We start from the raw sequence: 27,200 nt of genomic DNA, 5'->3' as shown, positions 1-27,200 counted from the left end.
TATTTCTGCCTTGCAAAATGATTCATCTGTAGCATTTTTATAGATTCCACATATATGCATTAATATATGATATTTGTTTTTCTCTTTCTGTCTTACTTCCCTCTGTATGACAGTCTCTAGGTCCATCCATGTCTCTACAAATGACTCAGTTTCGTTCCTTTTTATGGCTGAGTAATATTCCATTGTATATATGTACCACATCTTCTTTACCCATTCGTCTGTTGATGGGCATGTAGGTTGCTTCCATGACCTGGCTATTGTAAATAGTACTGCAATGAACATTGGGTGCATGTGTCTTTTATTTTTTCTTTTTCAGTGTGATACTATTTACTTCTGTTTTTTCTTTTTTAAACATTTTTATTGGAGTATAATTGCTTTACAATGGTGTGTTAGTTTCTGCTTTATAACAAAGTGAATCAGCTATACATATACATATATCCCCATATCTCCTCTCTCTTGCATCTTCCTCCCACCCTCCCTATCCCACCCCTCTAGGTGGACACAAAGCACCAAGCTGATCTCCCCATGCGATGCAGCTGCTTCCCACTAGCTAGCTATTTTACATTTGGTAGTGTATATAAGTCCATGCCACTCTCTCACTTCTTCCCAGCTTACCCTTCCCCCTCCCCTGTCCTCAAGTCCATTCTCTATGTCTGTGTCTTTATTCCTGTCCTGCCCCTAGGTTCTTCAGAACCATTTTTTTTTTTTAGATTCCATATATATGTGTCATTCCATTTATTTTATTTTAAAAAATATTTATTTATTTATTTTATTTGGCTGCATCGGGTCTTAGTTGAGCCATGCTGGATCTTTTTTGCTGCGGTGCGCGCTTCTCTAGTTATGGCGTGCAGGCTCCCAGAGCGTGTGAGCTCAGCATTTGTGGCGCATGGGCTTAGTTGCCCTGCGGCATGTGGGATTTGAGTTCCCTGAGCAGGTATCGAAGCCACATCCCCTGCATTGGAAAGCAGGTTCTTAACCACTGGACGACCAGGGAAGTTCCGTGTCATTCCACTCATATGAAATGTCCAGAATAGACAAATCTATGAAGATAGAAAATAGATTGGCGGTTGCCGAGTGGCAGGGACAGGGGGAATGGGAGTGACTGCTAATGGATGTGGCGTTTCATTTGGGGTTGACGGAAATGTTTTGAAATTAGATAGTGGTGATGGTTGCACGGTTCTGTGCATATGCTTCAAAACTGCAGTTGATCCTTGAACAACATGAGTTTAAACTGTGAAGGTCCACTTATACACGGAGTTTTTTCGATAATAAATACAGCAATACTACATGATCCAAGGTTGGTTGAATCTGCAGGTGCAGAACCACGAATAGGGAGGAACTGTGTATGGAGGGCCGACCATAAATTATACTTGGATTTTTGACTGTGGAGGGTCAGTGCCCCTTACCTCTGAGCTGTTCAAGGGTCAACTGTCCTGAATTTTACACTTTAAATAAAGGTTAATTTTATGGTATGTGAATTATATTTCAATACGGCTATTGTAAAAAATTGTGACATTATGAGGTTTTCTTAACTTATTGGTTTTATATTTAAATTTCTTTTCTCTTTTACTAGAAAATTTAAAAAATTAATGTATTATTTGCTTGATCCTAGTAGATTCATAAACGGGCTTCAAAATTACAATATCTGTCTTATTGCATCATTACAACAATAAAAACACTAAGTGAATTTTGAGGACTTTTTTGGTAATTCTTTTAGTCTTTGGACTATAACCCACTAAGAAACGTATCGTCCAAATGTGTGTTCTAAAAGTCACTTGAAATGAATTTTTGCTTTGTGTCAGTTGATATAGAAATGTTTGTTTCTCTTTCTTCTCAACTTTAGGGTTGCTTTCTCTTTTTGATTTAATCTAATACATTCTTTGAACATTCAAAATATTTACATGGGTCAAAAATCAAAACTATATAAAAAGGTATATTCAGGAAAGTTTTGCTTCCATCTTTCTCCCTTCTCCCTGTTCTTTACTCTCTACCTCCCTGTGCTAACTTGCTGACTCTTATTGGTATTCATTTCTGGTTTATCTTCCCAGAGTTTTTGGAAAACTGAGCTAAATTTAAAAATATACATACATATGTATGTGCATATGTATATATAAATATATATTTCTTATTTGATCTTTTTTTACATGAAAGGTAGCATTTGATATATACGGTAGTGTATTTCTTTCCCTTAATGTATACTGGAAACCACTGTGACTGTATGTACTTTATTGTGTGGGTAGTTTATTCAATCAGTTCCTTACTGTGAACATTTGGGAGTTTCCAATCTTCTGCTATTACAAATAATTCTGTAATGATTTACCCTGTGAACCTGTTGTTCGGTATTAATCCTTCTATAGGGTAGGTTCCTAGAAGTGAGACTGCTGGGTCTAACGGGAAGTGCATCTGTAATTACCTCTCACCAGCAATGTATGAGCCTGCTGGTTTCCTCACAGTGTCACCAGGAGCGTGTATTGTCAAGCTTTTGGATTTTTGCCCATCTGATATGTGAGAAATTATAACTCAGTGCAGGGTTTGTTTGTTTTTTTTTTCTTTTTTGGTTGCGTTGGGTGTTCATTGCTGCATGCGGGCCTTCTCTAGTTGTTACGAGCAGGGGCTGCTCTTCGGTGCGGTGAACGGGCTTCTTCTCCTGTTGCAGAGCACGGGCTCTAGGCACGTAGGCTTCTGTAGTTGCGGCGCGTGGGCTGTAGAGCGCAAGCTCAGTAGTCGTGGCGCACTGGCTTAGTTGCTCCGTGGCGTGGGGGATCTTCCCGGACAAGCGCTCGAACCCGTGTCCCCTGCATTGTCAGGCGGGTTCTTAACCACTGCACACCAGGGAAGCCCCTCAGTGCAGTTTAAATTTACATTTCCCTTCTTTGAGTGAAGGTTAAGCATCTTTTCTCACATGTTAACAAGCAAATGAACTTTCTTTTTTCTGAAAACTGTTTTCTAAGCTTTATTTTTCTATAGAGATTTTTCCTCAAAATTTAAGAACTTTTCATATATTAGTCCTTTGTGATTTAAGTTGTAAATATTTTCTCACAGATCATCATTTGTTTTTTTTACTTTTCCTTGTAATTGCTTTTTTAAAAAAAATTTATTTATTATTTACTTATTTTTAAATTTTGGCTGCACCGGGACTTAGTTGCCTCATGCAGGATCTTCGTTGTGGCATGCGGACTTCTTAGTTGCGGCATGTGAACTCTTAGTTGCGACATGCGGGATCTAGTTCCCCGACCAGGGATCGAACCTGGGGCCCCCTGGTTTGGGAGTGCAGAATCTTACCCACTGGACCACCAGGGAAGTCCCGTAATTGCGTTTCTTTTGTGTGTGTGTGTAATTGCTTTTGAAATGGCAAAAATAATGTAGCAAACTTTTCAAAGAAAAAAGTCCTGTATGGCTTCAACATAACTTTTTATTTTGCAAATTCCCTCCTAGATATGTTCATATTCATGTTTAGATATAATCAATTCCAATTACTGGTCATACCTTTTATCACTTAAAATTGGGGGATAAACTGCTTGGATGGGTCAAATTCTGACCGGTTTGGTAATTTCTTAAAAAGGAATCAGCCTGCACCAGCACCTGAAGTCCTGATTCACTTCTGGACCTCCCAAGGTCACTGGAAGTTGTTTGCAGGCAAGAATCAAATCCTCCCCAGCACCTGGAAGGCTGAGTCAGTTCTCAGGCCAACAACTGTATGCCAGAGTTCCATTTGTCATCTTGAGACTAGTTAATTCTGCAGCTTTTATGTCTGTCCTCAACCACCACCCACGATGCCAGCGCTTGGAAAACTCTGTCTGCTGCCTCCTGGCTTCATTGCAATATGATGGTGCATCCAGCCTGCCCGCAGCCATTTCTCTCCTCTCTTCTCTCTCTCTCCTCTTCCTCTTCTTCCTCTCCTCTCTTAGTCATGGCCTTTTTTTTTTTTTTTTTTTTTTTTTTTTTTTTTGCGGTACGCAGGCCTCTCACTGTTGTGGCCTCTCCCGTTGCGGAGAACAGGCTCCGGACGCGCAGGCCTAGCGCCATGGCTCACGGGCTTAGTTGCTCCGCGGCATGTGGGATCTTCCCGGACCAGGGCACGAACCCGTGTCTCCTGCATCGGCAGGCGGATTCTCAACCACTGCGCCACCAGGGAAGCCCAGTCATGGCCTTTTATACTCAACATCATGTCTCCCGTTAACAGTGTGGAGATAATTTTACTCCATATCTACATATGTCTTATAGAATATTTCTATTGGGAGTGGAGAAGGTCAGGGCTCTCACCACACCCAATCTTTCTTTCTTTTCTTTTTCCTGTAAATTTATTTATTTATTTTTGGCTGCATTGGGTCTTCGTTCCTGCTCGTGGGCTTTCTCTAGTTGTGGCGAGCCGGGGTTACTCTTTGTTGTGGTGCGTGGGTTTCTCATTGTGATGGCTTCTCTTGTTTCAGAGCACGGGCTCTAGGCACATGGGCTTCAGTAGTTGTGGCACGCGGGTTCAGTCATTGTGGCTCACGGGCTCTAGGGCGCAGGCTCAGTAGTTGTGGCGCACGGGCTTAGCTGCTCCACAGCATGTAGGAACTTCCCGGACCGGGGCTTGAACCCGTGTCCCTGCATTGGCAGGCGGACTCTTAACCACTGTGCCACCAGGGAAGTCCCCAATTTTTCTTTATATATTTTTCTTTGGCAAGTGCGAGGTGACCAGATTCATAATTCCAGATAAATACACAATTTAATCATTTTTTTAAAAGCTTAAAGCTCTTTTTAATGTAACAAACATCTTGGGCATCTAAATAATCCGTAGAAGATACAACAAGCTTATTTTTATTTCTTATTTTTAGACAGATAGTTACATAATGAGTCTATTTACATCTTAGTTTGAGTGCATTTCTCTTGTCCTATTTTTCTTCCTTGTTAAATGGGAGAATATATTTCGGGCAGAGGCTAGTTATTGAAACATGACAATACAGGATACACCTATTTTCCTGGGGTCTCTATTTCATCTTTAATTCCAGTATTCCAGAAGAATTTTTATTTATTTATTTTATTTAAAAAAATATTTATTTATTTATTTGGTTGCATTGGGTCTTAGTTGCAGTCTATGCAACATGGACCCAATCCTTAGTGGGATCTTTGTTGTGGTGTGAGGGATCTTCAGTTGCGTCATGTGGTATCTAGTTCCCCAACCAGGGATCGAACCTGGGTCCCCTGCATTGGGAGCGTGGAGTCTTAACCACTGGACCACCAAGGAAGTCCCCAGAAGAATTTTCAAAGCCATGATACTAGCAACAGTGGGGCCTTATGTCAAACCATCACGTTGTATGCCTTAAATCTATACACTTTTTGTTATTATAAGTTCCATGACACTGGAAAAGAATTTTTAAAATGAATAAAATATATATTGACACACACCAAAAAAAACCACCCAAACAAACAAATCACAACAGTGGGGTCTTGTATGTTTGCCAATGTTTCTGCATATATTAGCTTGCTGGACTCTGGCCAGTTATTCCTCTGACAATAGTTAACAGAATTTGTTAAATTTTTTAGAACCCTAAAGACTCGTCCAAAGTCTTTGTGAAACTTTATTAAAAAATTGTTTCCAGCTTTTTTGCGATATAACTGACATATAACATTAGGTAAGTTTAAGGTGTACAGTGTGATGATTTGATATATATGTATAGTGAGAAATGATTACCACAGTAAGATTAGTTAACACATCCCTCACCTCACATAGTTACCATTTTTTTTCTGTGATGAGAACTTTTAAGATGTACTCTCTTAGCAACTTTCAAGTATCCAATAAAATACTGTTAACTATGGCCATCATGTTGCATATTAGGACCCCAGAACGTGTTCCTTCTATATCTGGAAGTTTGTATTCTTTGGCCACCCTCCCTCGCATCCATGCCCCTACCAACCAACCAATCTACTCTTGGTTTTTTTTTTTTTTTAGATTCCGCAGATAAGCAATAACATACAGCATTCGTCTTTCTCTAGCTGACTTATTTCACATAGCGTAATGCTCTTAAGGTCCATCCGTGTTGTCACAAATGTCAGGATTTCCTTCTTTTTTTATGGCTGAATAATATTCCATTGTATAGGTGACATTTTCTTTATCCATTCATTTGTCGATGGACACTTAGGTTGTTTCCACATCTTGGATATTGTAAATAATGCAGCAATGAACAAGGGAGTGCAGATATTTATTCGAGATTGTGATTTAATTTCCTTTGGATATACACCCAGAAGTGTGATTGCTGGATCATATGGTAGTTTTATTCTTAAGTTTTTGAGGAACATCCATACTGTTTTCCATAGTGGCTGTACCAACTTACATTCCCACCAACAGTGCACAAGGGTTTCCTTTTCTCCACATTTTACCAGCACTTGTTATCTGTTGTCTTTTTTTCCCCTTCATTTAAAAAATTGAGATATAATTTGTATATAACATTATATTGGTTTCAGGTGTACTACATAATTCAATATGTGTATATATTGTGAAATATTCACCACAATAACTATAGTTAACATCAATGACCACATCCTTTGTCTTTTTTATTATAGCCATTCTAACAAGTGTGAGGTGGTATTTCATTGTGGTTTTGATTTGCATCACCCTGATGATCAATGATGTTGAGCATCTTTTTATATACCTGTTGGCAAATTGTATGTCTTCTTTTGGAGACACATTTACTTAAGTCTTTTGCCCATTTAAAAATCAAATTTATTTATTTATTTTTTGCTATTGAGTTATATAAATTTCTTATGTATTATGGATATTAACCCCTTATCAGATATATGGTTTACAAATACTTTCTCCCATTCTGTAAGTTGCCTTTTGTTGATTGTTTCTTTTGCTATGCAGAACATTTTTAGTTTGATGTAGACCCAAAATTTTGTTGCTCGTGTGTTTGGTGTCATAGCCAAAAAATCATTTCCAAGACCAATGTCAAGGGACTATTTTTCTTATGTTTTTCTTCTAGGAGTTTTAAAGCTTCAGGTCTTACATTTAAGTCCTTAATCCATTTTGAGTTAATTTTTGTGAGTGGTGTAAGATAGCGGTCCAGTTTCATTCTTTTGCATGTGAATATCGAGTTTTCCCATCACCATTTATTGAAGAGACTATCTTTTCCCCATTGAGTATTCTTGGTTCCCTTGCCAAATATTAGTTGGCCTGTATATGAAAACTTTAAGCCACTCAAAATCTTCTTGACATATTTCTGTAATTGCAGGCAGTAAAGATAATAGACAGCAGAACAGTATGTGTTGGCTTTGCAATTCTTACCATTTATTAATACGTCTAAATATCTATGAACCATTTTACACACGGACCTAAGAATTTGTAAAATCTTTCCCTCATTTTGCTTGTCACTGTGTAAAGTGTTATTTGGGAGATTACTATGGTAGTCCACTAACCAAAATCATTATTCTGAAAAATAAGTGAAAACTGCTTACAGTGTTCTTAATTAAAATGAAGAGTGAATCACGTGGGATATCTCTATCTTAATGAACATTCATTCATTTGTATCATTAGAAACCTTTGTTTTAAAAGTAGTTAGTCCCACTTGCCAGTGTGTTAAACTATGATTTTCTTTCTCTCTGTGCTGTATAAACCACTGAGTGTGATTTTTATAATCCAAATGTAATATCGTTTTTTCATTTATGTTCTCGCCTGAGGCGTTCTCTCCCCTGTTATGACCAGCATCATAACAGCATTCTATTTTTGCCTCTGCAGATTGGAGTAAGAGTTGATGAAGAATGGAAAATAGGGCTCCTTTGTGTGGGGCTGCTTTGCAGTTATCATGAGTGTATAATTCCTGGAACCAGACAGAGCCAAAGGGCACTGTTAGCCCTTTAAGAACAGCCGAGAGAGATCGTTTTCCTTTGTTGCTCTGTCATTACTGTGAGCTTATGACATTTTCTACTCACCCAATTAAAAAAAACTGATACTCACAGCTGCCTGGACAGTCCACCTGCCACAGAAAAATGATTTTGAACCTCTTCATGACTCCATAACTTACTGTGCTGTAGAACCAGCTCTTGCTTTTCCATGCTAGTGAATGTTAACTGATAATCCCCCAGGGTCCATTTTAGCCACTAGTTTCAGCCTTTTCCTTCATCAAATCTCCTATGAGCGCCGCCCACCAGACTGGGCTCGATGAATGAAGTTGAGTTTAATCTCTTTTGTCTCCCTGCCCTCGCTCCTAACTGCCAGCTTCAAAGGATATTGTCCTGTGTTTTCATTGATTCCCTTGTCCCCTCACATTTAAAAATATGGTGAAGCTTCCTCCTCTCTGCTGTGGTCTTTTAGGACTTGGTAATCAACTAATTTCCATTTTCTTCTTCTGGCTGCTATAGCATCTCCTTTATCCACGTCTCCTTGATCAACACCTTCTAATGGTTGAAAATCCCCAGGGTGCCTTAATCTCCTTGCTTTTCTGCAGGCGTTTGGACAACGGGATTGGTTGCCATAGATGCGGGAACTATCTGTGACAATCGAAGCTGCTTGCCTGTGTCTCCCACTCTGTGTACCTCCCTGATTGAGGCAGGGCTCGCCTTCATCCCATCAGGGACCTCCATGCTGCCTCCTGGTTGACCTGGCCGTAGAGTGTGGTACCCCATGCTGATCTTTCCTGGCTCTGTTCCATGGCTCTATTCTCTCCTCAACTTAGTTTTTCCTGTCATTGAATCTCATTTCTCAGGGCCTTCCTCTTTTGAGGGCCAAGATTGCCTCACCATGTTGGCAGGTAGCCTCTGTATGCCAGTACCAAGAGGGTGGCCTTGGTCCCTACATCTTAGATGTGTAATGCCCAGGCCTTCTTCTGTCTACCTGGTCCCTGCAGACCTCTTTTTCCCATCTTGCTTCTCCCAGAACTTAATTTGCTAAATTAGCTTCAGCCAACATCAGGCCTATATACTGATTTCCCTTTGGCTTTCGTTTCTTCATTTGACAGTAATTTTACAATATTTTCTATAGAGAGAATAAAAAGAAAACTTAGGTCTTTCTTTCATGACTGATCAATTTATTTTATTATGGATAGTTTAGAGAAGTCTGTTTCAGCTTCACAATTCATTATTGGTAATATTATGCAAGTTTTAGGATTGTTGTCAAATTTGGGAAAATCTCCGGTAAGAATCCATCACATGTGAGCTGTAAGGTTTGTCAGGAGTTTCTGGTTTGGTACATGTGATGTTTAATTCTAGGTGTCAACTTGACTGTGTTACGGGGTGCTCAGACATTTGGCTAAACATTATTCTGGGTGTGTCTGTGAGGCTGTTTCTGAGTAAGATTAACTTTTGAATTATTTAGTAGGCTGTGTAAAGCAGACAGTTCTCGCTAATGTGGCTGGCCTCATCCAATCAATTGAAGATCTGAACAGAACAAAAAGACTGGGTAAGAGGGGACTCTTTCTGCCTGACTATTTGAGGTGGGACATGGGTCTTTTCCTGCCTTTGGATTGAACTGAAAAAAATCAGCTTTTCTTGGGTCTCGAGCTTGCTGGCTTTCAGACGAGAACTTATCCCAACTGCTCTCCTGGGTCTCTAGTTTGCTGACTATAGATCTTGAGACTTCTCAGCCCTCATACGTCCTTATAATAAGTCAATATCTTACCTGTCTACCCATATCTATCTATCTATCTACCTACTACCTATTGTCTCTCTCTCTCTCTCCCCCCCCACCCCGCCCACTTGTGTTTCTCTGCAGAGCCCTGATGACTAATACAGTATACTTCCAACCTTATTTCTTACCACTCTCTGTAAGCTGGCAGGCACAGTGTCACAGTGTGACCTTGAACACTACAACTTTAAGTCCTGATTTTTAGTGAGTAGTTATTGTGTGCTTATGTGTATTCCTGGATGCCATCCCTGCTCTGGGACAGCCAGTCTCAATCTGACTGTGAATCAGAAAGCTATACGAACAAAATGACTCCCCAGCCTTATTTCACGTTACGTGGATCCCACAAATGCCCACGGCAATTCCAGTGCTAACAGATAGGAGAGGAAGTTGCACTGGAGAGAGACCAAGGTCTTCATGGATTACAGTGAAAACATCTTACCTTTGCAAACTTTATAAAAACATAGGAATGTGTGAACATATGTATAGGGACCCTCCCAGGGTCTTGTTAGGAGTTGTGCAAGTGAGAGGCCCTGAGGCTTAACTACATTAGATTTACAGCACACCTGACTGAGGCCTGTCTTTTCTTTAGGGTTCTTGTGCCCTGAATATACTGAGAATCTACAATGGGTAGGGGCATTGTAGATACAGAGTAACACTGCCAGGATGTGCTAAGTGAAACTGGAAAAGTTTAAAAAGATGAAACAGTCTTGTGTTATTGGGAGACAAATGAAATGACTGAGATGAGCCCATGAAGTAGCCAGTCACGAGCGGTGGCTCCTTGTTCTTGTCCATCTTGGTCCTGGCTGTGATGTGACACCACCTGGTGGAGAACATGCACTGTCATCTACAAATAAATTCACACTTGCAAAATGGTTCCTAAATCATTGAAGGTAGTGTGATTTGAATAGTTCTCATTCCTTCTAATTTTCCCCCAGTATAAATCTGATGGGTACTTGTGAGAATGAATGTGTGCACACCAAGGGTAAAAAGTAAAATCACTTACCTGTGCATCTGTAAAGAGAGTTCCATTGCCTGAAAGAAGAGCTAAGTCGGAACTCTAAGTAAGGGTTGGATCTTGCCCATCATTTTGTATTGGCAGAGCAAAATTACATGAGCTCTAAATACTGTCTAAGAATATGCAATGGAACGTATAAATTAAAACTTGATTTTGGGTCATTAGAATCTTAAAAAGAGGCCAGTTCAACCAAAGGGGAAAATGGTAATGTGATGTTTTTGAAGCATGCTTGTTTTACGAGAGGCCTTCCATCCAAGTACTGAGTATTGCAGTCTTGTTGTCTGCAAGATCCGTTAACCAGGGGCTTCTTTTGAAAGGTTGATGGTTGTAAGAATTCTGGCAAGATGTCAAATGATGATGAGATTTGTTCACTGCCAGGTGTTCTGGCAGCCTTCCTTAGAGGAAGCTGGAAGGTAACTCCAATGAAGAATGTCTATTACTGACAAACCTGCAGCCTGTGGAACAGAAACCACATTCATAGAAAGACAGACAAAATGAAAAGGCAGAGAACTATGTAGCAGATGAAGGAACAGGATAAAACCCCAGAAAAACAACTAAATGAAGTGGAGAAGGCAACCTTCCAGAAAAAGAATTCAGAATAATGATAGTGAAGATGATCCAGGACCTTGGAAAAAGAATGGAGGCAAAGATCGAGAAGATGCAACAAATCTTTAACAAAGACCTAGAGGATTTAAAGAAGAAACACCTAGAAGAATTAAAGAACAAACAAACAGAGATGAACAATACAATTACTGAAATGAAAAATACACTAGAAGGGATCAATAGCAGAATAACTGAGGCAGAAGAACAGATAAGTGACCTGGAAGACAGAATGGTGGAATTCACTGACATGGAACAGAATAAAGAAAAAAGAATGAAAAGAAATGAAGACAGCTTAAGAGACCTCTGGGACAACATTAAACACACCAACATTCTCATTATAGGGGTCCCAGAAGGAGAAGAGAGAGAGAAAGGACCCAAGAAAATATACAAAGAGATTATAGTTGAAAACTTCCCTAACATGGGAAAGGAAATAGCCACCTAAGTCCAGGAAGCGCAGAGAGTCCCAGGCAAGGTAAACCCCAGGAGAAGCATGCCGAGACACGTGTTAATTTAATCAAGTTGACAAAAATTAAAGACAAAGAAAAATTATTAAAAGCAGCAAGGGAAAAATGACAAATAACATACAAGGGAACTCCCGTAAGGTTAACAGCTGATTTCTCAGCAGAAACTCTACAAGCCAAAAAAGAGTGGCATGATATATTTAAAGTGATGAAAGGGAAGAACCTACAACCAAGATTACTCTACCCATCAAGGATCTCATTCAGATCTGACACAGAAAACAAAAGCTTTACAGACAAGCAAAAGCTAAGAGAATTCAGCACCACCAAACCAGCTCTACAACAAATGCTAAAGGAACTTCTCTAAGTGGGAAACACAAGAGCAGAAAAGAACCCACAAAAACAAACCAAAACAATTAAGAAAATGGTAATGGGAACATACATTTCGATAACTACCTTAAATGTGAATGGATTAAATGCTCCAACCAAAAGACACAGGCTCGCTGAATGGATACAAAAACAAGACCCATATATATGCTGTCTACAAGAGACCCACTTCAGACCTAAGGACACATACAGACTGAAAGTGAGGGGATGGAAAAAGATATTCCATGCAAATGGAAATCAAAAGAAAGCTGGAGTAGCAGTTCTCATATCGGACAAAATAGACTTTAAAATAAAGAGTGTTACAGGAGACAAAGAAGGACACTACATAATGATCAAGGGATCAATCAAAAAAGAAGATATAATGATTGTAAATATTTATGCACCCAACTCTAGGTCCATCCATGTCTCTACATATGACCCAATTTCATTCCTTTTTATGGCTGAGTAATATTCCATTGTATATATGTACTGTATCTTCTTTATCCATTCATCTGTCGCTGTGCATTTAGGTTGCTTCCATGACCTGGCTATTGGAAACAGTGCTGCAGTGAATATTGGGGTGCATGTGTCTTTTTGAATTATGGTTTTCTCTGGGTAAATGCCCAGGCGTAGGATTGCTGGGTCATATGGTAATTCTATTTTTAGTTTTTTAAGGAACCTCCATACTGTTCTCCATAGTGGCTGTATCAATTTACATTCCCACCAACAGTGCAAGAGGGTTCCCTTTTCTCCACACCCTCTCCAGCATTTATTATTTGTAGATTTTCTCATGATGCCCATTCTGACCAGTGTGAGGTGATACCTCATTGTAGTTTTGATTTGCATTTCTCTAATAATTAGTGCTGTTGAGCAGCTTTTCATGTGCCTCTTGGCCATCTGTATGCCTTCTTTGGAGAAATGTCTATTTAGGTCTTCTGCCCATTTTTTGATTGGGTTGTTTGTTTTTTTAATATTGAGCTGCATGTACTGTTTATATATTTTGGAGATTAATCCTTTGTCCGTTGATTCGTTTGCAAATATTTTTTCCTGTTCTGAGGGTCGTCTTTTCGTCTTGTTTATAGTTTCCTTTGCTGTGCAAAACTTTTAAGTTTCATTAGGTCCCATTTGTTTATTTTTGCTTTTATTTCCATTACTCTAGGAGGTAGGTAAAAAAAGATCTTGCTGTGATTTATGTCAAAGAGTGTTCTTCCTATGTTTTCCTCTAAGAGTTTTATAGTGTCTGGTCTTATAGCTTATTTCCAAATAAGGTCACATTCTGAGGTACTGGGTTTTAGGACTTCAACATAGTCATCTTTTTAGGGGGGAGAGAATTCAGTCTATAACATTAGTCAGGATTCTTTCAGTTGCAAGTGACAGAAACTATCAATAAATTTAATTCACTCTAGTAAATGGGGAAATGTATTGCCTCACATAAAAGGGAAGGACAGGGCTTCCCTGGTGGTGCAGTGGTTAAGAATCTGCCTGCCAGTGCAGGGGACATGGGTTTGTGCCCTGGTCCAGGAAGATCCCACAGAGAAACTAAGCCCATGTGCCGCAACTCCTGATCCTGTGCTCTACAGCCCGCAAGCCACAACTACTGAGCCTGCATGCCTAGAGCCCGTGCTCCACAACAAGAGAAGCCACTGCAATGAGGAGCCCGCGCAGTACAACAAAGAGTCGCCCCTGCTCTCTACAACTAGAGAAAGCCCGCACGCAGCAACGAAGACCCAACGCAGCCAAAATAAACAAATAAATAAAATAAATAAATAGAAAAAAGATTTTTTTAAAAAAAGGGGAGGACAGAATACACTCACCTAAGGGATAACTTAAAGGAGAGACTCAGCTGTTACCATCAAGACTCTCTTTCTCTCTCTCCATCACTCCTCACTGTGCACGTCCTCATCCTCTACCACTGCAGGTTGGAATTTTCCATGTGCCACGGAACAAGGCTTCAGGCAGTGCCAGACGTTTAACATTGCAGCTTGGTGATACAAAAGGAAAGGTGTTTTTTCCTCTCTCAGCTTCAATTTATACAAGCCCAGGGAAGGATGGAAGGATTCTTGTTGCCATACTCGTCCCACGCCTATGCTTGGAGCAGTCACTGGCAGGAGAATGTGATTCTGCACTACACATGCCTGCCCCTCTGGCCGCTGGGCTGGGTATGTTCCTGGGAGAGGGGGTGGAAGAGGGTTGGGAGAAGCATGTTGGTCAAACGTAAGTATCTGCCACACCAGGAGCTAACTGTACTGTCTCAGGGCAGCATATTTCTATTTTATTCATCTTCAGCATCTATAATGTGCTTCTGACCTTAAACAGACACGTACCATCCATGGTTTCGAAATCCTTTTTTGTATTAACCCTTTACGTGTTTTTTTGGTTTTTTTTTTTTGCGGTACGCGGGTCTCTCACTGTTGTGGCCTCTCCCGTTGCGGAGCACAGGCTCTGGACGCGCAGGCTCAGCGGCCACGGCTCACGGGCCCAGCCGCTCCGCGGCACGTGGGATCTTCCCGGACCGGGGCACGAACCCGTGTCCCCTGCATCGGCAGGCGGAATCTCAACCACTGCGCCACCAGGGAAGTCCCCCTTTACGTTTTTGAAGACAGAACCCGAGGTCTCTTCTTGTCGAAACATTTTCAATGCTTTCCACCTTTCAGACCCTGCTAGCACCTCCTGGCCCTCTCCATTCAGTCGTCTGTGCTGGCATCTTCTGTTGCTTCCTCCCCACCCCCCTCCATTCTCCTTGTCTGTTCTGCACCTGGAGGCTGCAGATGGCTTCTGTTGGTTCCCTCACTCTCGCAGTTTCCAACGGCTTCCAACCAGCAGGAGAGCAGAGGCTGGTAGAGGAGTGCGGACCCGAGACTGTGCTTCTTCACCCAGTTTCCTCCCTGCAGGGTCACTGCAGGCTGACCTTGCCCCTCTCCTGAAGGCAACAGCTCCCATCTTGTGCCTTTCTCCATACGGTTCTGTCTCACTTTTGAGAACCGCTCCTTACCTCTGCCCCTTCAGGCCTGGCGTGGGAATAGTGTAGCATCCCACTGTTACTGTCTCCTGGGTACGGCGTAGGTCTCATGGTCCCGACACCTTGCCGCATCTCAGTAAACAGCCCTTTCAAATTCCCCAGCGGAGTTGGCAACTTTTCCCATGGGAGCCCTGATTACCTCCCCTTCTACCTTCCATTTCCAAAGATGGTTAGTTTCATATATCGAGAAAAAAAATAGGAGTGATGTAATCCATACTAAAGTGTGAATGACTGATAGCGTAATCCCTCAGGCATGTTTTGTTTCAAAAAGAGTCGTGTGGACAATTTAAGAGAATTTCAAACAGTGTGATTGAGATATTTTTTCCCTGGGGCCTTCAAAATAAAATACACATCTCTTGAGGATAAAACTGGTACCAGATAAAGGTACTTCTTAATCGTTCCAACAAAAGTAGCCTGGCTGAAGGGAGTGGTCCCATACCCCAGGAAGTCTGGGATGCCAGTAGCCCTAAGTAACCTTAAGCAAGTACCACGATTCTTAAAAGGTCCCGTTGTATTAAAAAAAAAAAAAACTTTCTATTTTTCTTTCTACCCCATAAGACATCTCTGTTTGTCATATTTTCAAAACTTAATAAAGATGACTTTCAGGGGCTTCCCTGGTGGCGCAGTGGTTGAGAGTCCGCCTGCTGATGCAGGGATACGGGTTCGTGCCCCGGTCCGGGAAGATCCCACATGCCGCGGAGCGGCTGGGCCCGTGAGCCATGGCCACTGAGCCTGCGCGTCCAGAGCTTACGCTCCGCAACGGGAGAGGCCACAACAGTGAGAGGCCCGCGTACCGCAAAAAAAAAAAAAAAAAAAGATGACTTGCTAGGAAGATGCTCCATGTTTATCATATGGCTTTACTACCGGCAGGTGGCCCAGTGCTTCTGGGGACACACAACCCCAGTCTGAGAAGCCTGAAGTGAGGAGAAGCCAGACACATGGATAATGTTACCACTTGTTTATTGAAGGGTTGTCACTTTCTCCCAGATCTCTATGTTTTCTCATATACTTTCAGATCTTAGGGATGTTCTCAGATTTGTGATTAGCATTTCTATTTTAGACATAGGTATAGTAAATTTCATTTTTTTCCACTTGGACGTATCTATTTGACTTTTTTCTTTTTCTAAACTGCTCACTTATGGATTATATTACTTTGATATAAATTGCTTTTATTTTATTTATTTATTTATTTATTTATTTTTGTGGTACGCGGGCCTCTCTCACTGTTGTGGCCTCTCCCGTTGCGGAGCACAGGCTCCGGATGCACAGGCTCAGCGGCCATGGCTCACGGGCCCAGCTGCTCCGCGGTATGTGGGATCTTCCCGGACCGGGGCACGAACCCGCGTCCCCTGCATCGGCAGGCGGATTCTCAACCACTGCGCCACCAGGGAAGCCCTGCTTTTATTTTTTAACATATGCCAATCACAGTAGTTTTCCCTATCAATCATGGTAACATTTCTCATGCATTAAAATGCACTCCGTGACAGCATATTCTCTAACAGGCACCATAGGGTTTTTTCTTGTCGTCTCCTTCCAATTTATTCTGAGAAGTGAATCATGAAAGCTTTTACTACTTCTTCTTACTGTGAAAAATGTTTAAAAGCCTGAGAATTTCTTTTAAGAATAAACTTTAAAATAAGTTATTTATTATTTTAAAAAAATATTTGATTTTCTTTTCATCAATATTTGTATTAGTTTGCTAGGGTTGCCAAAACAAAATAGCATGCATTGGGTTAAACAACAGAAATTTATTTTCTCACGATTCTGGAGGCTGGAAGTCGGAGATCAAGGTGTCGGGAGGGTGGGTTTCTCCTGAGGCCTCTCTTCTTGGCTGGTAGATGAGCCATCCAGGTCCTCCCTGTGTCTTCACATGGTCTTCCTGCTGTACCTATCTGTATCCAACTTTCCTATTCTTATAAGGGCACCAGTAATACTGGATAAGAGCTCACCCTAATGACCTCATTTTAACTTCATTACCTCTTTAGAGATTGTGTTACCAAATACAGTCACAGGATGAGGTACGGGGGTTATGGCTTCAACATAAGAATTTTGGAGATGACACAATTTAGCCCATGACAGCATTCATTTTTAAAAATTAATTAATTATTGATTGATTTTAAATTGAACTATAGCTGATTTACAATATTGTGTTATTTACTGCTGTACAGCAAAGTGATTCATTACACATATACATGCATTCCTTCTTTTTTAAAAATATTCTTTTCCATTATGGCTTATCATAGGATATTGAATATAGTTCCCTGTGCTATACATTAGGACCTTGGTGTTTATCCATTCTATATATAAAAGTTTACATCTGCTCACACCAGCCTCCCACTCCGGCTCTCCCCCAACACCCTCCCCCTTGGCAACCACTAGTCTGTTCTCTATGCATGACAGCATTTAAATAACAGTTTAAGAGCCACAGGGTACACTGTGACTTGTACAACAGTTTTGATTCTAAAAGCATGTCGACATTCCTGAGAGTAGAGGAGAAACAATCTTATTTTCCTTGAAAAACTCTAATGGAAGAAGTACCAGAGGGCAGAAAAACCAGTGGTCTCCTTGTGTGGAGTAAGAGAAAGGGACATTTTTAAACTCCAGAGGAGAAACTGAAATGTGCAAACTGTCACAACAGTTCTTTTCTGTTTGAAAAAAATCACGCTTTTCCTCTGGTGTGAAATTTTGCAAACAAAAGCAGCTAAAGGAAGGAAAAAAGATCATGACGTTTCGATGTTATATTTCCATTGTTTACATGCCTATTTGCCTGGTCATTCCTCAGTTGGGGCAAACTAAATTGAGACTCTAACAGCTCCAATTTTCACAGAGGGAATGACATAAGACAATTCATTTGTCATTTAAATCCCCTTCCTTGATTACAGGTTATGCAGCAACCAAATGGAACACTAAATCCTTTAAAATCACTTCCCTGACGGTCCAAGTGGTACATTCTACTTGTATTGAGTCACTTGGTACTCAATAGTTACAACAAGGGAAGTAGAACAATTGTCAGGGTATCATTGACATCCAAAGAGGACGGAGCATAAAAGTCAGGCCAGAGATACAGGAACCTGCACACACGTGCCCAGAGCAATAGCAATAATAGTCAAAAATAATATAGCACTTCAACCTGGATCTTGGGAGTTTTTCTGCAGTCAGATAATTATCAAAAACGTCATCAACAAAAGAGGATAGAGAGGAGAGAAGGGGATTTGAGCGAACTGTGTAAAGAGCTCTTTTCCAGTGTCATTATATTAAGGAAAGAATGTTTGAAAAGACAGGCAGCTCTGAGCTCCTGATAATTCTACACAGTACCCTACATTTCTGTTTTTTTAAAAAATATATATATAAATTTTAAAAAAATTATTTATTTACTACTTATTTTTAGCTGTGTTGGGTCTTCCTGGCTGTGCACGGGCTTTCTCTAGTTGCAGCGAGCAGGGGCTACTCTTCGTTGCGGTGCGTGGGCTTCTCATTGCAGTGGCTTCTCTTGTTGCGGAGCACGGGCGCTAGAGTGCAGGCTCAGTAGTTGTGGCTCGCGGGCTCTAGAGCGCAGGCTCAGTAGTTGTGGCGCAAGGGCTTAGTTGCCCTGCGGCAGGTGGGATCCTCCCGGACCAGGGCTCGAACCCGTGTCCCCTGCATTGGCAGGAGATTCTTAACCACTGCGCCACCAGGGAAGCCCATTTCTGGGTTTTTTTATGAAAAGAATTCTACTATGCGGTGTTTGTGATTTGGGATCTCAGGACACCAGGGTTGATTTCGTCTCTCTCTACAAGACTGGCTCTGAGGGAATGAGGTGAGGCTGACCGGTTATCCTCAGTCTCATGATGGAATGTGGTGGCAGGTGGGCAGCAGTTTTCTGAGGGGTGGGCTTCATGGGCAGCTTGTTCTGTGATGCTCAGCTTTCCCAGTAAAGGAAAGGAATGTAGGGACGGCTGGGGAGGAGTCACCAGCTGGGAAAGAAACCACCACTAGTGACGGAAATGGTAGGCAGCCCTGTAGAAACCTGAATCCCAATCATTGGGATCCCAGCCCAAATGGGAGAAAATACAGCAAGGTGGCTCGGAGTGTAGCTTTTGGAATGTGGCTGATCTGGGTTTGGATCTCTTTCCACACTTTCTAAGCTGAATGATTTAGGACAAGTTGATGATCAACTCAGATCCTCAGCTTCCTCCTCCGTAAAAGGGATTGGTAATATATATCCAAGAGGGAAGATGAAATAATGTCTGTAAGATACGCAGTCAGTCCTAATATGATAAATGAGAGGATAATTATTAAGTTTTGTAAATCTTTGCTTGGTGGTGGGGTCCTGATGAGGAAGCAGTTCGTGTGGTTGAAAAATGGAAAACAAAACAAGACAAACAGAAGCATCCTAAAGGATGTATGATGTTTTATCAGTCTAAACATAATTTCCCAGATAGGAGCTAATCCTAGGTAAGTGTGTGGTCTGCGTGAAATAGAAGATTCCAGATCCCCTGCCCTCCAACAATCAGGGAGGAGAAAATATGAATAAGATGGATACAAAAGGCAGCAACGCATAACTATAACAACGGCTAACATTTACTAGCCCCGACCTTGGTCCAGGCCCTGCTGTAAGCATTTTGCAAAATTCTCTCATTTTCTGCTTTCAACGACCCTGAGATAGATACTGGGATTGATCCTGACTTGGAAACGGAGGCAGAGAGGTTTAATAAGTTGTCCGAGCCTATACCACCATAAACAGCAGAGCCAGAGTTAAAATTTAGGTAGTTTGGCAATAGAGTTCTCTTGCCTCTCGTTAATCATGAAGATTAAATTACACACTAAGATGTGTCATAGTCTAACAGGCAGCATTTTTCCCTTCCTGGTGATAATGTAAAATAATGGTGTATCTTAGAATTGGCGGCAGCTTCTTGCGATGAAATACGTATGAGTGACACCATGCACTCACCACAAAGAGGAAATAGTGTTCGTTTGTCGTGGAGCCCTTGTTCTGACCCCCTCTGATCTATCCATCCCACAGAGGGTACAGACCTTGGAAAGAGGGGCGGGGAAGTGAGAATGATTCTGCTGTCCCCCAGTCAGTCTGCCTTTCCAGCAGCAGGACTATATCACGGATTATTTATGACTGTCTGAGCATCAGGTCTTTGAGATAAATGTAACGAAATGAAGCCTGCTGCCTTCCCACCTGCTTTGTAGGGAGCCTCAACAGTGTGTCACTGCAGTGATAGTGTTGTTTTATATCATCTCGTGTTCATTATTCTTCTACACCCTGGAATAAGATCCCCTCCTTCAGGTCACCTCTGAAAATGTGAATCTTTCCAGGCGTCTAGGGAAGAAGCATGTTCTTGGCTAGGAAACAGAAATCCAGAATGTAGGAAGGTGAGAGAAATCCCAGCTTTCTCTTGGCTTTACTCTCTCGATCCAGACTTTGAGATGTCTCCAGAGAGTTCAAGGTCATTCCTGAGGTAGGTCCCAAAAGGTATTGCCTTCTGCCCAGAGAAATCACTCTGGCCTATTAGGCAGAAAGGGATTCTCTACAGGAAGTTATGAGCTTAGACTCTCTGGAAGGGCTGGTCTTTAGGTTGGGTGACCAGGAATGACTCTTAGAACTGCAGATCTGTCCTGCCAGGGAAGCTGGTCCATCTGCCACAATCTGGAGGGTGGGAATCAAAGGTCTTCACTGGTCTACTGATTTCAGGACTCCCTGTGTGGCTGGATCCAGAGATCCAATGCTGTAACTGCCTTTCAACCTCCAGAAGCTGGAGTTTGGACCAATGAAGGCTGAAGCAGAAATATACCACGTCTCCATGACCTGCCTGCTGGCATAAGAGTCATAAGGGGTGTGACCTGTGCTTTTTTTCCACCTTCCAAAACTCACAAGCGTGTGTCAATTCTTTTTTTTTTTTTTTTTTTTTTTTTTTTTTTTTTTTTTGCGGTATGCGGGCCTCTCACTGTTGTGGCCTCTCCCGTTGCGGAGCACAGGCTCCGGACGCGCAGGCCCAGCGGCCATGGCTCACGGGCTTAGTTGCTCCGCGGCATGTGGGATCTTCCCGGACCAGGGCTCGAACCCGTGTCTCCTGCATCGGCAGGCGGATTCTCAACCACTGCGCCACCAGGGAAGCCCAGCGTGTGTCAATTCTTATCCAGAACCTGATCTGCCAAGGAGACTGCAAAATGTAGGTTTTTGTTTGTTTGTTTGTTTTGTTTTCCAGACTCTGACATTCAAGAAAAAACAGAAATGTCGGGGCTGCGTGGCGAGTATCCATCAACCATATCTAACACAGTTCGTTTCACGATATCCCATGTCTTTGTTTTCTTTTATTGGCCTTTAGGCTTCAGGAAAGATCTGTTTAAGAATTCAAGCCTTGGCCCATCTGCTGCCCTGTAGAGTGAGAGGGCAGCTAGCATTTGGGTCAGAATGTTAAAATCGGGTGGTGCCTCAGGAACGATGTGAGGGCTAGGATTTCACCCTTCCTCTAAGCTAACAAGTTAGCCTGCTACTGTTTCATGGATTCTGGGGAGGCGAGGCTGCAGAATCAGAGACGACGTACGTTGTTCCTCAGGCAAAAGCAGAAGGCCGAGTGTCAGGCTGATGTGTGTTCCAGCCCCCGTGCCCCCAGGTCCTAGGGGGGATGCAGAGTCCATTGTGGATGCCTGCACGCGCATTACAGGGGAGGAGCGTTGGGTCTGGGGGGCTTCCCTGAAGTCAGCAGAACCGAGCCTGTTCTCCGGCCAGGCGGAAAGGTTACCTCACCCCTCAAGGTTGCCAGCTGCAAACACAACCATGAGAAATGGCCTGGGTGAAGAGTGGCGAGGGCCTTGCATTTTCGACATACCCACAAAGAATGGGTGGAGATACCGAGGGCCATGGCAGATGGCCTCTCCTCTCTCGTGCCTTCCCCAGGCCCAGGTGGCAGCAGAGGTAATTATGAACATCTTTCAAGGGAATGCGAACCTTTGGGGACAAATGTCTCTTCTTCACAGGGAATTTTCTCCTCATCGCTAGCCTTGGAGTATCTGGCATTTTGTTTTGTTTTGTTTTTTATTTTCACGACGCAGCCTGCGGAACTTCCCCGACCAGGGATCGAACCACGCCCCCTGCAGTGGAAGCGCGGAGTCTTAACCACTGGACCGCCAGGGAAGTCCCTCTGGCATATTTTTATTAAGGGAGGTAGCAGTTTCTAGGAGGTCCTGCTTGACAGAGTCTTGTCATCTTGTCCTGACTGCTTCCCAGAGGCACTGCCTGATTTCTTGGCTCCTTTAGAGGGTGACCAAGTGTCCAAGTGTTCATCAGACTGTGGTTTCTTGGGCTGGGGACTTGTAGTGCTAAAACTGACACGGTGGTCACCACACTCAACTCACTGTACCCCAGGGCCAGATCTGTCCCTCTTCTGCTTTACCCAGCTTGGAATTTACTTCTCAGTAAGGGAATAAATGACAAGTTCTGTTAGGCGGGTACCTTATAACCTCATAATCAGTAATACCATGTTGGATATTTGAAAGTTGCTAAGGGAGTAGATCTTAAACATCCTCACCACAAGAAAATAAAATTAACCAAATATAGATTTACTGTGGTGATCATTTTGCAATATATACATACTATATCAAATCAGTATATTGTACATCTAAAACTAATACAGGGGCTTCCCTGGTGGTGCAGTGGTTAAGAATCTGCCCGCCAATGCAGGGGACACGGGTTCGAGCCCTGGTCTGGGAAGATCCCACATGCCGCGGAGCAACTAATCCAGTGCGCCACAACTACTGAGCCCACGCGCCACAACTACTGAAGCCCGCGCACCTAGAGCCCGTGCTCCACAACAAGAGAAGCCACTGCAATGAGAAGCCCGTGCACCACAATGAAGGGTAGCCCCCGCTCACCGCAACTAGAGAAAGCCCGTGCACAGCAACAAAGGCCCAACACAGCCAAAAAAAAAAAAAAGATGTCGGGAATTCCCTGGTGGTCCAGTGGTTAGGACTCTGCGCTTTCACTGTCAAGGGCATGGGTTCAATCCCTGGTGGGGGAACTAAGATCTTGCAAGCCCCATAGCGTCGCCAAAAAATAAAATAAAATTAAAAGAATAGAGATGCAATTTAATTATGTCACAGAGGTTAGTAATCTGTATACTTCTTCAGGGTCTGTGAATAAAGCTGTATTTCAGTTATTTATATTGAAATACATTGAATTGAATTTACATGTATGTATGAAATGTTACCTTTAAAATACAACTTATCCTCTCTTCAAGAACCAATACCTAATTCAATTCGAATACTGGCAACTATGTATTATATTTTAAGCCCAGAAAATATTCTAGACCAAAACTCAGTTCTTCTTCTTTTGTCTGGGAGACCTCTGAATTGAAACTTCTTAAGGAAAAAGGGATGGGAGCGGGGGAAGGGGTCCCTTCTGCTTTTCTCCCCCATTCTCCAGAGCAGCTAGATTTTAAGCCCATAGAATGGTCTTGGTAATTCCAAAAGCTACCATCTTATTATATGAAGATCGGGAAAGAAGCAATTTATGTGTAAATTAGACTGATTAGTGACTTAGAAGAAGCATCAGCATGCCTGGAAATTTGAAGAGAGTTTAGTCATGTGCTTCCTCTCCCAACATACCTAACAAGGCAGGTATTCTGGTCTCGGCATCTGTACTCTTTCATATCGTGTGAAATAAGCCACGGGGGTAGCAGAATCCCATGAAGTAAGTCCATTTTTTTTTTTCCTCTGAATCTGAAGATTAGGGCTGATGGAGGTACACCTGGCCTTTGCCAAAGTCACATTTAACTATGAAAGGGAAAGCTCAAGAATTTCTGTTGCTAAATGTTTTCTTCTTGTTTCCTGTGTGAGTAGCTAATTGGACCTTTTGTATCCTATTTATAAATCGTGATCTTTCCATTAGTAGTAATAAAAAAACCTATAGGTTCTTAGAATTGTGTTCTGGTGTAACTGTGGTAATTGACCATGAATAAACACCATGTGGCAGGGACATGATCATTTGACTTTCAGCAAGGAAGCCCTCTGCTGGCACCTGATGCGACAGATTGAGTTTGCTGTAGAACACTGATGTCTGTGGCTTGAGCCTGAAATGAGAGAGAATGGGCCACAGAGCTTGGAACGATGTCATAGGAGGAAGATTGATTCTGTTTGGATCCAGAATAAGCTCAGAGGAGTAATCAGGTACAGGAAGTGCCACACAGTAGCTAAGATCTGGGCCAGGGTGGCAGCTGGAGACATATTTCCTGTTTATGGAAAAGTGACAGTGGGCTTGATGGCCTCTCAAGAAGAGGGGACAGGGGCAGGGGATGAGGAATGAACGTCTTTGCCCTGTCTGATTGGTCAGTTTGGCAGTTGCCAGATCAGTGCTATCTCGACGTGGACTTGGAGCACACACCAAGTGTTCTTTGGTGGCAGCTGACTTATTTTGTCCGCTAAGGATCAGCTGTACATATGGTGGATGTTGGGCTAAAGTGAGATAATTAACAGATACAAGATGCATCGAAAAGTCAAGCTGCTATATGATTAAAAGGGAGGGAGTATAGCGTCAGAGGTAAGAGCATGGACTTTTTTTTTTTTAGCAAAAGAAGGATTGATGTGACAGAGCACATTTTCAAAGTATGTACATCTCATGTCCAGGGCTCTCTGAGAAGGGCACAAACGTTTATTGGCTGTACTGTGCATTAAGGCACAGGCTGAATGTCTCACCTGTGTCATTTCATTCTGCCCTCTTGGTACTTTCAAGTAGGTAATTGTGTCCTTATTTTACAGATGAGGAAATCAAGATAAATAACCATTGAATAAATTGTTCATGGCCCTGCACACCTAGAGCCAGTGCTCTGCAACAAGTCACTGCAATAAGAAGCCAGTGCACCACAACTAAGAGTAGCCCTCACTCGTTGCAACTAGAGAAAGTGCACGTGCAGCAACAGACTCAACACAGCCAAAAATAAAAAAAAATAAAATAAATTGTTCATGGCCATAATAATTGAGCTGGGATGAAAATTCAAGTTGATTGTATACTCTTTTCACTATCCCATGATGCTTTCCGGTATTAAACGGGCTCTCCCAAGAGAATAAATAATCTATTATCTTTGGGCCTTTAAAATTGTCACGTAAAACACTATAAGAAACAGTTAGTGGAAGCTTATTTCTCTATCCAAAAATTTAAAAAAAAATCTATCTTGGAGTAAAATGATTTTTTTTTTTTTCGGTATGCGGGCCTCTCACTGTTGTGGCCTCTCCCGTTGCGGAGCACAGGCTCCGGACGCGCAGGCTCAGCGGCCATGGCTCACGGGTCCAGTTGCTCCGCGGCATGTGGGATCTTCCCAGACCGGGGCACGAACCCGTGTCTCCTGCATCGGCAGGCGGATTCTCAATCACCGCGCCACCAGGGAAGCCCTAAAATGATTTTTAAAGCAGATTAAAAGCTTATTTTAGCCTTCCCTAGGGAATGAAGTATTATGGAGCATGGACTTTTTTGTTTTGTTTTGTTTTTTGTGGTACGCGGGCCTCTCACTGTTGTGGCCTCTCCCGTTGCAGAGCACAGGCTCCGGACTTGCAGGCTCAGCGGCCATGGCTCACGGGCCCAGCCGCTCCGTGGCATGTGGGATTCTCGGACCGGGGCACGAACCCGCGTCCCCTGCATCGGCAGGCGGATTCTCAACCACTGCGCCACCAGGGAAGCCCGGAGCATGGACTTTTTATCATCCCGAGACTAGCTATGTGCCTTTACCAAGTTACTTAATCTCTCTCCACTTCCCTCATCACGCTGTAAAGTTGACCCAGCGCTCTCACTGAAGGCCAGGGGCCACTGAAGTGACTTTGGCATGGCAGCCATGGTCAGTGCAGTCACCGGTAATGGTAGAACAGCCCCTCTCCTAGCCAGATCACCATCTTCCTCTGTCAAAGTTCTTCAGTGTCCTCCCACATGCTACAGCTAATGGGCTCTTTTCGGTTATCACCCTATTTGGCTTCTCTTCAGCCTTTCCTGCATCTGAGCACGCCCTTCTTAAAGTTTTCTGCTCCCCTGGCTTCTAAGACAGACCCTCTTTTCTGACTCTTCACAGATCTCTCTGACCCTTGCTTCTAATCTCCCTTCTTAGGTTTTCCCCTCTGCAGCTCTCAGATCATGGTGTCCGCAGGGCCCTGCCCTTAGCCTACCTCTCCTCAGATCTCCCGCACCATCTTCCTTCTTCACCTCATGCTGTTGCAGGCGAATGTCTCCTAATCCACATTCCTCATCTGGGATGCCTGTGTGTTACATGTCCACTGGCTAATGGGACATGTACACTCAGATGTCCCGAAGGCATTTCAAAGTCAATGCACCTAAAGGAGAAGCATCTTTCCCCTAAGATCATGTTTATCCTCCTCATCCACCCAGTCACCCAAGTGTGAAGCTTGAGAGACATCCTATGTTGGCCCATTTTCTCAGTCTCCAGAGGACATCAGATCTCAAGTCTGGCCACTTCCACCTTGTCAGTGTTTTCAAGCAGTTCCTTCCTCTCCATGCTCCCACCACTGAGACTGATTCCTAACTTGTCTCACGCCCTCTGAGTGGCTTAGATTCACCCACCACTGCCAGAACCAGCTTTCTGGTGACCAAGTCAGAATGTCATTGGCCCTTCAGAGCTCACAGCACACGACCAATGAAGCCCTTGCTGATCTTTCCTATTCTGCCACCCTTGCCGTGAGCCTCTGCCCCATCCCTGCAATCACCCTGCGACTCACCTACCTATTTCCCTTCAGCACCAGGCCCCGGTGCCTTTGCACATGCCTTTCTTGCTGCCTGGAAATGAAGATCTAATCGGTTAATAACGGATATTAGGTTCTCCAGTGTCACCCTGTATAGAATTGACCACGTTGTTTTAGGCTACTTACAGGGGTATGTCTTCCACAAGACAGAGGTTTCCTCAGTCCAGGGATCTGTCCTGTTCATCTTTGGTCCCCAGAACCTACTATGGTTTCTGAGATGTGGTGGGTGTCCACGGCACAGAATAAACGAACAGAAACAATGTCCTTATTCCAAGTGGCCTCTCTACCTCAGCAGCTGACTTTTCTGGAGACCCGCTGCCTCCGGCTCCTCGCGTCCCCCGCCTCTCAGGGGATGGGCAGCCGGGCGGCTCGCTGCCTGCGGGCCCGGGCTGGGCCGGGCTGGGCTGGGCCGGG

At 43.0% G+C, this 27,200-nt stretch overlaps 1 long non-coding RNA gene across 1 annotated transcript; it reads right to left on the bottom strand.

Annotated features, from left to right (window-relative positions):
• Positions 1–8,991: 8,991 nt before the first annotated feature.
• LOC136792892 (uncharacterized) lies at positions 8,992–27,087 on the bottom strand. The gene is made up of 3 exons (XR_010837474.1): positions 26,913–27,087; positions 13,858–14,210; positions 8,992–10,421 (listed from the first exon to the last, which is right to left on the bottom strand). It is a non-coding gene; the product is annotated as an uncharacterized lncRNA (long non-coding RNA).
• Positions 27,088–27,200: the final 113 nt, after the last annotated feature.

The sequence above is a fragment of the Kogia breviceps genome, chromosome 17 (genome assembly GCF_026419965.1).
Source record: "Kogia breviceps isolate mKogBre1 chromosome 17, mKogBre1 haplotype 1, whole genome shotgun sequence".
NCBI classification, from domain to species: Eukaryota; Metazoa; Chordata; class Mammalia; order Artiodactyla; family Physeteridae; genus Kogia; species Kogia breviceps.
The sequence above is the reverse complement of the archived record's forward strand: the minus strand, read 5'-3'. Positions and strand labels throughout refer to the sequence as shown.